Source organism: Centrocercus urophasianus, unplaced genomic scaffold (genome assembly GCF_019232065.1).
Source record: "Centrocercus urophasianus isolate 14NV4802_14NV808 unplaced genomic scaffold, USGS_Curo_1.0 seq_11, whole genome shotgun sequence".
Lineage (NCBI taxonomy): Eukaryota > Metazoa > Chordata > Aves > Galliformes > Phasianidae > Centrocercus > Centrocercus urophasianus.
The window spans coordinates 3,447,892-3,461,563 of NW_024884253.1; the positions used below are offsets into that span (position 1 = coordinate 3,447,892).

The window sequence follows — 13,672 nt, forward strand, 5'->3', positions numbered from 1 at the left end:
AATGAGAATACTAGGAAGCAGATTCCTCAAAATATCAGTTTTATATCACAGACAGCTCTCCAAGAAGAGAAAGCTCTTTTTCTTTCAGCTTTGCTGAGCAAATTACACAATTCCTGTGGAAATCTTAAATCTAGTATATTTAAAATCAGTTTGTGCTACAAAGCCTGAGGTTTGGTATCAGTTGTTCCTGTTGTGTGTTGTAGTCACTAATCCTTTTAATGAAGAGCTTTTAGCATTGGAGAGATTCTATTTATAGTAAAACCATTAGAGCATAAAGCTCCTCATTGCTATTCTGCAGCATGTAGCTGTGATGTTTGTCAGTGGAGGGAAGATATTTTTAGCTGCAGCATTCAAAACCGGGGCTGAAAGGTCAAGAATCCTCGCAGGGATATGTTCTGCTACATCAGTGCTATCACACAGCTGCTGTTTACTCTCTTATCGTTCTTCAGTAATGAGAAGATTTCTTCATTGTGACACAAGGTATAAAGCATCCAAAGCATTTTGTGCATGGAGTGAATACGCAGGAAAGATGACGTATCCAATCACATTAAATGTTCTACTTCTCCTTAAGTGAACGATTTTATTTTCCCATAGACTATCTCAATACCTATTCATCAAGAGATGCATTCTATGAATTTTTTTTTATGAAAGGGGATAAGACCAAGCAGAAGGCAATCTGCTGAAATAGAGAAGAATTCTGAGTATATGGTATTCGGCCTGACATCTGCACCATTAATTTTCATGGCCACATGATGCATGTGCAGAAGACGTATCAGTGTGTAATTTGACAAAGAAAAGGAGTCTGGAGGTTCCTATTGATAATATAAGGAACAGAATTGTGTGTGGGGGTGATTATATCTGCTACAGGACAGCTCGTAGCTCACCGGGTAGGTACTCAGCAAGCACAAAAAGAGTGTGCAGTCCTATTGAAAGAGGGTGTGACAGATGATCCATGAAAGGAAGAAGGGAGAAAAAGGGAAGGGAGAGAAGGGATAATTACAGGAATACAAGGCTGCATATATTAGCGGAGTGTACAATGTGGAAGCTTCAGAGTGTTTTCTAATGTCTTCATATAAAAATCAGGGGGGAAAGATTAATTGCCACATTGAGAAAATTAGGGCTGGATGATCAAAGGAAAGGCAGAGCAGAAATGGCCTGTTGGCAGATGGTTTATAGAAATTGAGAGGTTTTTCAGAGGAGACGAGTGGAGTTCTTTGCTGCTTGAGACGCAGGCAGTGTCATATTTAAATAATAATAAGCTGTTAAGTAACCCCTTTTATTCAGAAAACATTATGTATGAGAAAAGTATGAGTAAAATAATACATCCACAGGTACACTTCCTTCTCAGGGTATAATAAAATTAATTACGCTTTTCCTCTAGGAATTTCTAGGTCTTGCTGCTGGAAGTTATCTTGTGACACATAAGAGTCCGTAATATCACACCTTTTAAAACAGGTTCTTTCGTATCAGGAGATTGGTTTAATTCCACTCTTTCTGTGTGCCCCAAGGAGTTTTTAATACCATTTTTCTGGGCTTTCTGTATGGGTAGAGTTGAGTTAGTCCATGTGGTTATAGCTGTTCCAGCACAGACTGAGCACATGTTAATAGGCAGCTCCTGTTCCCAGGATCTCATGACATAAATAAACCAAAAATTGAAGGATTGTCAGAAGAACAGGAGAAATGGAAAATGTCTCAATTCTACGCTTGTTTTTTTTCTTTTTCCTCTTGTAATTGAATGAGATTAAGGTAAAGGTGTATTGGCTGCAGGGAGTGACGGATGAAGGAGCTTTATGAGAAGACTTGCGCAGCATTAATGACTCACTCCTATCCAAACACGGGGTGTTCCATGGTCCTGTTATATCTCCTTCTCTCTCACTCTTATGTAAAAGAAACTCATATGTTTCTGCCTCAGTTGCCCACATCATGTCAAAGTGGTTCCATTCAACTCACTAAAAGGGACAGAAAACAAAGCCAGGAGAAAGGAAAAAAAAAAAAAAAAAAGGAATTTGCTTTGGGTATTTTATTTTTTATGATGAGATCAGCCAGTTGAGTCAGTGTACCTTCGAGCAGGGCTGGTGAGGAGCCAGAGGGCCAAGAAGTGAAAATGAGGGCATTACCTGGGAGGTGGTTGGGTATGGGGGTAGGGGAATGGCAGGTATGGGTTATGGCTGCACCAGAAAGGGCCATCCGTGCACTGAGCACATGGACTCCCTGTACTGGAGTATTTGTTGGGCCTATTTCTGAGGCATGATTATCTGAGCACAGAATTGAAGATTTATCTTGCAGCTCTCAGAGGAAAAATAACAACGCAAAGAAGAATATTTAGAACGGGATGTATTTGGGATGGAAGAATTTATCCTTAGTTCCTGACTTTGTTAGGTATGTATATATATACATACACTTTCTTAATAGAAGAGTAACGTTATACACATCAGTGACAGATTGAAGATTCCCAGAGAACAGGAAATTTACGGCATTTTGATGGTAGCACAGAGGAGAGAATTCAGGATGTTCTCTCTAACTGCAGAAGGAATCAGCAGAAAAATTACATAAAATCATAATTTGTGCTCATAAGTGCAGATCAAGAAGTTGTTTGATGATAGCTTTCATAGCCTAGGGAGGTAGCCATGGGGTACACAGAAAAAAAAAAAAAGAACAAGATCACAGTCTGATGACAGTAATCTTTAAATTGACTCTTCACATTTTGTGTGAAAATGTATTTTATCTTAACCATAAAGTTGTGGAAATTCTGATGTATATTGTAGTTTTCCTCAACTTCCCCACTGAACTTCATACTTGTATGAAATTCTGCGTGGGTTTGCTGTTTGTGCCATATTCTGCCTTGCATTTTCAGACTGCTTAGTTCTTCTTTGGGCACAGACCAGCTGTGGTTACTTTAATGGTAGTGTCTTTGTTGCAATTTTGTCTCTCCTTTGCAGTTGCTTTTTTTACAGTTAGCTGTTCACTTTCCACCTAACGTGCTTTATTAGGTAAGCGTTCATGGTGGGGAAGTGTGCATTTGCTTTTAAATGATGGAGAGTTTTGTTAGGAAAAACAAAGTCAGCTCTTTGGGAACCTAATGGGCTACATCTGTCCCTGAGAATTATAAAGTTTCTCTTTCATGTGGAAGGTGTATATGACAGTTGATGGTTGAATTAGATGATTCTTAGAGGTCTTTTCCAGCCTTGATGATTCTGTGATACATGTCTACACATAATGAAGTCAAGAGCTAAGCTGAAGGTCAGTTGTGCATTGGCATGAAATTGCAGACCACTACATTTTGCTGTATTGACATTCAACTTGGCTGTAAATTGGTAAAATTCAGAGCTAATCAGTTCCTAAAATGCTCTATTTCTGTTAAATTCTCCCCTAAATCACTTCAGTGGGCAGAGATGGTTTAAAAATAATTGCAAAGTGGACATGCAGACATTTGCTGTCATCCCTTCAATGAACACAAAGTAATTGACAGTTGCTTTTTACTAGTTTCATATTTTCACTTTAAATATATAGTTTCTGTGAGAGAGTGCAAATGTCAAAGCTGTGTCTGTAGAAAAGACAAAAATACCTGCCTGCAGTTACTGTTTGCTGGAGATGTACATTGTGAGAGAGGTTTTGCTTGCTCTCTTGCCTGCAGTTTCTGAGTTATATACCCTTTCCTTCATTTTTTTCCTAAGCAAGGGGAGTTTAGCTTGGGGAAGGCTCCAGGGGGCCTCATTGTGGCCTTTCAGTATTTGAAGGGAGCATATAAACAGGAAGGGGAACGGCTGTTCATGAGAGTGGATAGTGATAGGACAAGGGGGAATGGTTTTAAACTGAGACAGGGGAGGTTTAGGTTAGATATTAGGAGGAAGTTTTTCACCCAGAGGGTGGTGAGGCACTGGAACAGGTTGCCCAAGGAGGCTGTGGATGCCCCATCCCTGGAGGCATTCAAGGCCAGGCTGGATGTGGCTCTGGGCAGCCTGGTCTGCTGGTTGGCAACGCTGCAGATAGCAGGGGGTTGGAACTGGATGATCATTGTGGTCCTTTTCAACCCAGGCCATTGTATGAGTTTCTGATTCATACTCTCCCATGTTTTGAGATACACCGTGTGTTTGCCTCTAATTTGAAACATGGCAAATTTTGTAAAATATGGAAATGTGACAGGTATATGAGTTCTGACCTCATACGCCTGTGCTGCGTAATGCGCCTGCATTAGAAATAGTGTGGCCAGCAGGAGCAGGGAGGTGATCATCCCCCTGTAGTCAGCACTGGTGAGGCCGCACCTCGAGTATTGTGTTCAGTTTTGGGCCCCTCACTACAAGAAAGACATTGAGGCCCTGGAATGCGTCCAGAGAAGGGCAACAAAACTGGTGAGGGCTCTGGAGCACAAGTCTTATGAGGAGCGGCTCAGGGAGCTGGGATTGTTCAGTCTGGAGAAGAGGAGACCTCATTGCACTCTACAACTTCCTGAAGGGAGGTTGTGGTGCAAAAGGGTCTGGCCCCTTCTCCCAGGCAAATAGTAGGACCTGAGGAAATGGCCAGAAGTTATACCAGAGGAGGTTTAGTTTGGATATTAGGAGAAACTTTTTCTCTCAAAGGGTGGTCAGGCACTGGAATGGCTGCCCAGGGAGGTGGTGGAGTCGCTGTCCCTGGTAGTGTTCAAGAGGCGCCTGGGTGAGGAGCTACGAGAGATGGTTTAGTGCTTGTGGTACTGACAGGAATGGGAGGCTGGTTGGACTGGATGATCTTGCAGGTCATTTCCAACCTTGTGATTCTGTAGAGATGCACATTTGGCAGCCCTGCAAATCCTTTCACTCGTCTGCCTTAAAATCTATTTGGCTCTCGGTTACTGTATGAAAGGATTCTTGAAGTTTCAGTTTAGGAATCTCAGTTTAAATCTCTTTGCAACAACTTAAATTTCAAGGGTTGTTATTAGAGAAAGACCGAGTTCCTTTGAGAGATGTGAGACTTGTGAGATTTGAGACTTGTGCAGAGCTGCGTGGACATCAGAGCATCTCGTCGTTTTAACTGCAGCTTTTCCAGCTGCTGCAGAGCAGCATCTGGAGATTTCAGTTTGTCTACTGGAGCTAATCCGTGCCTTCAGTTTATTGCACACACAGAGCTTATGCTGGGGATCCCATTCAGCTTAAACAAGTACTGGGTCTTAGCGTTTCACCTGAAGCAGTATCTGTTGCACTGTAGGTACCACTTGTGCAAATAAAGGCAGTGGCTAACACTGTAATTGCCCTGTCCTTTGAATTTTCTTAATGTGAGAACATTCTTGTCAGTGCTAAGGCCATCTCTGTACTACAGAGTTAGCAGTAGAGGTTGAACCTTCCTGCCAATGTAATGTTCTGTTACATTTATTGCTATGCGACAGATGGCAGCAGAGGGGCAGCATGATAAAATGATGTCTGACATGGAAGCGCATCTGAAGCAAAGAGGTGGAATTGAATTCCTCCATGTGAAAAAAAATTGCAGCCATTGACATTCATCAACACTTGCTGAATGTTACTGGAGACCAAGCAGTGGATGTGAGCGCAGTGAGGCGATGGGTGGTGTGTCTCAGCAGTGGCAGTGATGACAGTGGATCATCTCCACTGATTTTTTTGTGTGTGCTATGCAGGCTCTTTTGCAGCTGAGAATTTGCTCTATTAAATAGTGCTATTGTGTCCTTTGTGTCTGTTGTAGTTTCCATGGGTATAAGTAGGAGACATTAATTTCAAACTGATTGGTGTATGACTTGTTTCCTACGTGTATATATATATATATATATACACACTTACAGGCTTTTTCCATATGGAGATAAGTAACCACATACAAACATACTTTGCTATGATACATTCAACACAAACATAGATAAGTCAAGGTTTCATCAAGAAAAAACTCATTTCTGCCAAACTGCATTACATTAGGCCAAAAAATTCTTCCTTAAACATTAATCAACTCTTCTGAAGGGAATACCTGAACCAGTGCATGTGATTTCTAAAATCATCAGTCTGTTCATAGGGAGCAAAAGCTGAAGGTAAAAGGATAATTTTGCTTTTTTACCTAATAACCTCTGGACTGGGAACTGTGAAACACTTAATTGGAACTGGATTTTGTAGCATGGAAAGTGAATAGCATGGGAGAGCCAAAGCTATGAAGATGTCTAATTTGGAACATCATGCATTGCTTCTAAGAACAGAATGAAATAAGAGCTGGAAACGTGACTACGTAAGCAGATAGCTGCTTTGATAGCTCAAGTTTCTAACTGGTTCCCAGAAGAAAATGTTACAAAATTCTCATGCAGAGCAGCAAGAGCTCTTCTTTCAAACAGTACAGATCTGAAGAAATGCATCGTTATCAGTCTCGGAAACTGCCGACCAAAGCTGCAGCAGAACATTAATAAAATAAAAGAGCAGGTCTGTTGAACTGAAGAGGCAGATCCTACCTTCACCATTTTATCTAATTCTTTCCATGACCTCCTCCTCCCACATCAGCTTTCCAGCTCAGCTTGTCTTGACGCACTCCCCAGCATCTCCTTCATTTTTCTTGGCTCACGTTGTCCTCCTGAGCTGACGGAGCTTGAGTCTTGCTGATCCCTTTCTGTCTGAGGGTTCATGGGATGACGTAGAAGATCTCATTCCTTCTGACAGTAGATCAGAAATAACTGAAAAAATCAAATGACTCCTTTCTCTGAGGGCAGAATGAACTTCTGACTTTTCTTTTCTGGCCAACGTTATGTTTATAAGGCTGGAGGCTGACTTGGGAAGCTGATTTTTTCTATGTTTTCTTTCTTTTTTTTTTTTAAAGAGGGCTCAATACCCGAGGATGATATATCTCTGGATAAAAAGTTTGTTGTAACTAGTAAGTTGTCCAGCAGTGCTGGCACGAGAAGACAGTCGATTTCACTGTGTTGCTTACTTCTTGTGAATTTATGATGCTGTTTTTCTGAGAAAACTGAAATGTTTCTTATCATCAGTGAATGAATCGTATCCCTGTGAGAAGCACAATGTGCGTATTACATATAGACAGGCTGAGAAAAGATCATTGTTTTGCCGCAGGCTCCAGAATAAGATAGTAACACAATGGGAAGTTCAGTGTTGCAGCCTCGTGGTTTAACCAGTGAATGATTCATTTATGAAATTGAGTTAAACACACTGAGAATGGATAAGGGTGAATACAGCTTAGAAAATAAGTGGTCAGAATGATCTCCCCTATTCAGGGCTTAATAACTTGTGACTTTCACACCAGTTTGGAAGTTAAGCTAAAAATAAGAGACTACGTTTTGCTTCTGGTAATACCATTGATTAACGAACAAAGCAAATGTTTTTCCATACTGAATTATTTCCAGTATCTTTATTTACACATCAGTGAGTCAGAATAATTTGTAATTTGGCTGTTTCAAAAAGCTTGTTTTGTTATTCCCTTTAGCTGCCACTGGCTTGGCATTGAGGTGGCATGAGGCTTATATTCTTCTGAATGTGAAGACCTCTATACATCCTCCCCAGCTTCTGTCCAAAGACCTTCCTTGCTCTGGAACACCTGTAAGGAGAGGTTTTATTTGTAATTGCAGGTATGACATCCACAAATCTGCACTCAGTCTGTTCCAAGCTCATTTTAAAGGTTCAAAGGTACTTTAGGTGGGATTTCAAGTCAGGACCTCGTGGTCCCACAGCTCAGGGCTTTCCATCTCCTTGAAGTGCCATTTGAAGAAGGCTGTTAACTGACCTCCACTGCCCTTACCCACCCCTTGTTTTTGTGATCCTCATTATAAAATTGTACCTTACCACCAGAACCCTTCTGTCTAGGCTCAAGCTTGACAACCTTATGACCTTGCTCTTCTGGGGTAATTTGTAATCCGAGGCTGGTTCTGTGCGTATGAAACCCCATTGCAGTATATCCTTTGATCCATGTACCTATTCAGTTTGATATTTTAAAATGCTCTCTTTAAGTACTGACTGCTCATTTCTAGCCAAAATTTGCCAATGATCTGATGAACTTTCAGTTTTCTCCAGAGTTGAATAAGTGAACACAAGAAAGCAGATTAGTCACCAGTAAAATGAATCGCTTAATAATCACTAATCTGAAAGAAAAGACGATATTAATTACTTGTCAAGAGAGATTTCTCTTAAAATCACTGTTCGAATCACAGCTGAAATAAAAGCAGATGTTTCTGCTTTGTCCCAGGCCTCTGGAAATCACTGAATCATAGAATCATAATGGAGAACTGGAATCAGATTGGATATCCACATCATGGTCTGTGAGGGTGTGGGGGTTGGCGTAGCTGTTATTTGTTTTGAATGACAGATGGAAAGACTAATAGTTGTACTGTTTCTCATTTCTTCTATATACAGTGTAGAGATGACATACAGATCTTTATTTAACATTCTTGCTGCATTTTTTGGGATAAATATTTACAGGAACAAAAAATGAAAAATGCCACACATTAGATTTTAATAGACATTCAAAAATTGTGAAATGACTTCTTGTAGTTACATTTCATTTTTAAAGTGTTCTGCAAACATGCATGAGGACCAGAAACACATAGTTTCAAAATGCAACATTTGGATTGAAGGTGAAGTCAATAACATAGAGTTCAGAGGAGATACATTTATGACAAAAGCTTGAAGTTCCACACCTCAGAAGAGTTGATTCTATCTTCCAGTTCTATTGTAAATTTACTGTGATACCTTGGCTAAGTTGATTTTATTTACTTGAGGTGAAAGGGAATTGTGATGGATTGGTGGTTGGACTGTGTGTGGAAAGATGATTGCACTAAATGATCTTACTGGTCTTTTCCAATCTTTATGATTCTGTTCTGTGATTCTGTGTGTGAGCTAAGAAAAGTTCAAAGCAGCTGAAAAGCATGAAACACAACAATATGGAATCAATTAAATCCAGCTGGACCAGACCTATGGCACTGTGCCTGGTCCAGTCCCACCCAGAGCAGGACCAATCTTAATATTAAATGATGTGTGGAGTCAGACCAGGTGAGGGCTATCAGCATTCTTTTGCAACTCCCCAACTTGCAGACTGTGAATTAGTGGCAGATTTGCTCTGCGGTTCCACCCCAGCTCTCCTGCCTAACTTGCTTATAAATAGCTCCAAAGACTTCTTACTTGCACTGTAATTTTTCTTCAGTAATTATCTTAATTTTATTTAGAATATAAGGTGAAATGAAAGACACAGGGATATGATGAGGAAATGAAAAAACAAGTTGTGAAGGCCAAAAAACTTTGCTAGAAGGGGAGTACCAAATCTGTTGTCTCAGTTGAGGTGTCAACAATGTGAGAGATTATTGATAAATATTTTCTCTTCATGTCATCTTTTCTTTAAAAAAAAAAAAAAAAAAAAAAAAAGCATTTGAAAGAGTACAATCACGGATTTAGTTTCTCAGCATTTCTGTTCATCTAGTTGAATTATGCAAAAATTGTCTGTAAAATGTTTTAACAATGTCTTTTTTTCTACAAAAACAAAAAAGCTAGCCAAGTCAGCATGCATAACCGTTTGGTGCTCATCCCACAGTATGATAGTGAAAATAATTCCGATCTTCTTGAGCGTGTTGGGAAGAGTTGCAGTATCTACTAGTTACCTGGTTATATTTTTCTCCCTGTCCCTGAATTTTCCTATGAGCACTGTTACAAGCAGAATTTATTGCTGTGTAAAAATAAATCCCCAGTGCAACTGACGAAGGCAGCCAGCAGTGGCCTCCCAGCTCTCCTCTCTGAAGTTCTCTTGAATTGCTGCATTCAGTGTAGAGAACTACAGCAGGTACAGCTCTGCAGAGGACTGATGCTGTTTGCCTTTGTCCACACATATGGCTTTTGCATACTCAGATTTAAAGTATGTTTTGGATTCTTTAGTGTGTTCTTTTGGTCTCGTTGAACACTGACGCTGCGATGCCATAGCTGTTTCTTGTATGGAAATGCTTAAAAACACAGCAATCAGCATTAGAAAACAGAAAGATACACCTATTTAGCTCTTGTGTTCTGCCAAGAATTTGATCCTGTTGGAGTTAAATCATCTGGAATCATAGAATCACAGAATCATGGAATATCCTGAGTTGGAAGGAACCCATAAGGATTGTCAAGTCCAACTCAATTACTTGTGTCACTGTTAAATAAATTTCCCCTGCTATTAAGCAGCGCTCAGGTTTGATAGTACTAACTGAGCATTCCTCGATTTTATCTGAACTGGCAAAACATGACACTTTTTCCTGCATTTTAATTCATAATTTTCCTGGACACACTGAGAATGTTTCCTGTAGTTAACAAAATACCAAGTTAGAGATGTAGTCAACGAAATATGTAAAGCGGGGGCTGTCAAGGTCATCAGGCGTAACCAGGTGTAATCTATGTGGGCCCCTTGCGTGGATAGCAAATACATGAAAGGGGGGCTGTAACAGTCATCAGGCTCTGCGGGGGCTCCTTGACTCATGAGAAACCATGATGAGACATGGCAAGACAAGACATGCCACACATCTATTGGGCACAGATAACCGTAACATGGGTGATTGGTAGCACTGTGATATAAGGGACAACTATCAGAAGAGTGTGTTGCTTGCAATAAACGCCATTTGCCGCTCACCACATTGGTGTCATAAAGCGTGTGATTTGGCCGGGGCTGTCTGAGCACTTCACGACGGGACATTAATCAGAGGTTGCCAAAGCAAAGGCAACAGTTTCCCATGTCCATCTTGGGGATTTTAATGTCTTTTCTCAAACATTTCTCTTGAGAGAGAAAGCTCTTTTTTGGAAGTTTGTTGCCTACCTAACTTCATTACGCTATTGGTATTTAGTGCTTTTTTTTCCCCTAAAGAACACCAGAACTTCAAATAACTTAATTTCTCAATACCTTCAGTGGTATAGAAAACTCCCACATTTTCTTTGGGAAGGTGGCCGCAGTATATAGATGATTATATTGTATTTTTAGGATGTTAATCTGGAAAGAGACTGCCTGAAGAGAACTTACTTAAACTACATTTCTGTACTGATGCCTAAAATAAAATCGGTAATAATTTCATGGCTTAATAATAGAACATATGATATAACATCCTACCAACTGAAGATTTTAGATACCATTTTGAGAGATAACAGCCATGGATTTCAACAGCCTCGGGTCTTGTCAAAACAGGTGACTTAAAAAATCTTTATTTTCTGTCAAAGACATAGCTCATTTGCTTCAGAATTAGCAATATTTGGGTCATTGACCTAAACTGCTGACTACTCAAGTCATATTCAGTCAATAGTTCTTATTCTGAACCAACATACACTCAACCACTTACCTGTTATCTGGAGTTGAGTTCACCTGAAGAGGGCTTATGGCTCCCAAAGACATACATTTCTGCATACTTTTCTGCAGAAAACAATTTTGGAATCATTTGTACCTATCTTGTCCAGGAACATTTTTCTTTTTGTGTCTGTGAAGTGAAAATATAGCATGAGGCTGATGGCTATTTGATCTCCTTGCAAATCTGTGTAGGATTTTCCTACATAATGTATTCTGGGTGAGCAATTTACTGCTGCTAGGATTGTCTGTGATTGTCTCGTGGTAGTGCAGGTTTCTATTTCTGCACGCTAAGTCAAAGTGACCAAGGGAAAAGGAGTTAAATTGGTTATTTGCAAGATTTAGTGGTCTTTGCTCCTTTATACAAACCATCTTGATATTTATTAGTAGAGGTTCGTATTTTAAGTCTCAGCTTTCACATTTTCCTGTAAGTTGTGTTTGTTGCCGTTCCTTTTCTGGATAGATTTTTATGTCTTTATAAATACTGTATTTCTACTGCACGTGTATTCATGGGCAAAATAAATGTACTGAGGCTGTGTGCAGGTTACTTTAGTTTACGTGTGTGAGCAAAAATACAAAATTTAGAGCAGAAAAAAATGGTTTGTGGACAAGATCACGGAATTCAGCATACAGAAACTTGCTAATTTGATCTTTGAAGGCACGAGTGATATTTTCATTCTGGATCCATTTGCTACATTTTCCACAAATAGACTTTATTCATATCACCGTAGGAGACACGTGGCTGCAATTTATGTAAACCTCATCGTGTTCATGGAAAAGCGCAGTGCCGCAGCTCCAACCAGAGCACACCGCTTCATAAATCTTGCAGTGCTATGAACAATATGAAAGTATACTTTTTTTTTTTTTTTTTTTTCTTTCTGGCAGATGATAACATTTTATTGCTTGAAATTGATTCCTACAGAGTTCAAAGAGGAAATAAATGATCTCACTAAGTTGGTGAAAGAATTTCATGCTGGCTAGCAAACAAGGTTTGCAAAGTAACCCGACGGCCTCTCTGGCAAGGTGTGGTTTCCATGGACCGTGTGCTTCTGGTGTTTCTGCTCTGAATTGTGTGCAGTGTCAAGTTGTCCTCTGTTCTTGCTTTACTTACCAAGAACTTGAGAAACCCATGCTGGAGCCCAGCTCTGGATAGCTGCAAACCCTAGAGCTTTCTGACGTTAGTGGTGGTATAAAAATGATCAATAGAGAAGAGCCTTGCTGTGCGGTGATGCTATTTTTCCTGAAGATGAAAGCTGTTAGTCACAACAAATGATATTCTTTCGTTCTACCAACAAGTGCATGCATGCTGAGTAGAAATACTACCACGGTGAAACTGGTGCTTTTATTGTCCCTGCAGTGTCCTTGGCAAAGTGCTTGATGGATTATCAAGAGAGTGCTTCTGTTATACAGATTAGGGGCCTCATTCTTCACAATAAGAACTGATTATAGTGCACTGTTATTTACCATTCCCTGTGTTCAGAATTGAAGTTTTAATGTAGCCGTATTAAAGCAATATATTAAAAAGAAAAAAAGGAAAAAAAAAAAAAGAAAAAAAGGAGAGATGGATTCACGGTCATTTAAATTTGCTGATTTTGAGCTCTCTGGATGGAACTGCAGTTGTACGGGCTTGGGAGACCTGAGGGGATGCTGAGTTTTCTGTGTCTTCTTCAATGGAGCGGCAAATCTTTATCTCAGATCTTGTGCATTTAGGTGTAAATGCCCCTATGTGAAGTGGGTTTATAAGTTGAGGTGGAAAAGAGAATGAAGTTCTAAAAAGGGCTATACCCTAAATGGGGTACAGCCTGCAACTGTTTCCCTTGTTCTTATGACCCAACCCACTCTTCTGTTCCTTTCCAAGCTGAAAGTAGCGTATGTACTTAACTGCAAAGAAAGCATAATTGTGTTGCAGGTTGGCTTTTCTCTAAACAGAACAATCAAGAGTATCAGGAAGATGGTAGAAAGCCCTAAAGAAATATTGAAATGAACAAAATCTTCAAAGGAAGGACTGTTTTTAATAATTACGAATCGTGAATATTTTGGTTACTCTGCAATAAGCAAATCCTTTAGGGATGAAAATGTGCTCTGACTGCTTGGCAAATGCATAAAATTCACAGTGTGTTTGATTAGAACTTCTGTATTGCTTACTTAAGCTTTAGAACTGAATTGTACAAGCATTTCATAAGGAGTGGTTCGTAAATCCTGGAAGGCACACTTACAATCTGTCAAAGTCTGATGTAAGCACTGTTAAGAAGTAAAAAAAAAAATGTGTTCAGAGCTCAACAGGAAGTTTGAAATACAGCGGGAAAAGATTACTTTATCACTCTAGACTTCAGGCAATTCGAGGACTTGGTATTTTTGCTTAGAATTCCCTTGTAAATTTGGTATTCCCATTATTCTTAAGCTAGAGATATGGGACAAAGGA

General features: G+C 39.8%; 1 protein-coding gene across 5 annotated transcripts in view; it reads left to right on the forward strand.

Annotated features, from left to right (window-relative positions):
• TRAPPC9 (trafficking protein particle complex subunit 9) overlaps positions 1–13,672 on the forward strand; it is a 475,345-nt gene that overhangs the window by 243,164 nt on the left and 218,509 nt on the right. The window lies entirely within an intron of this gene.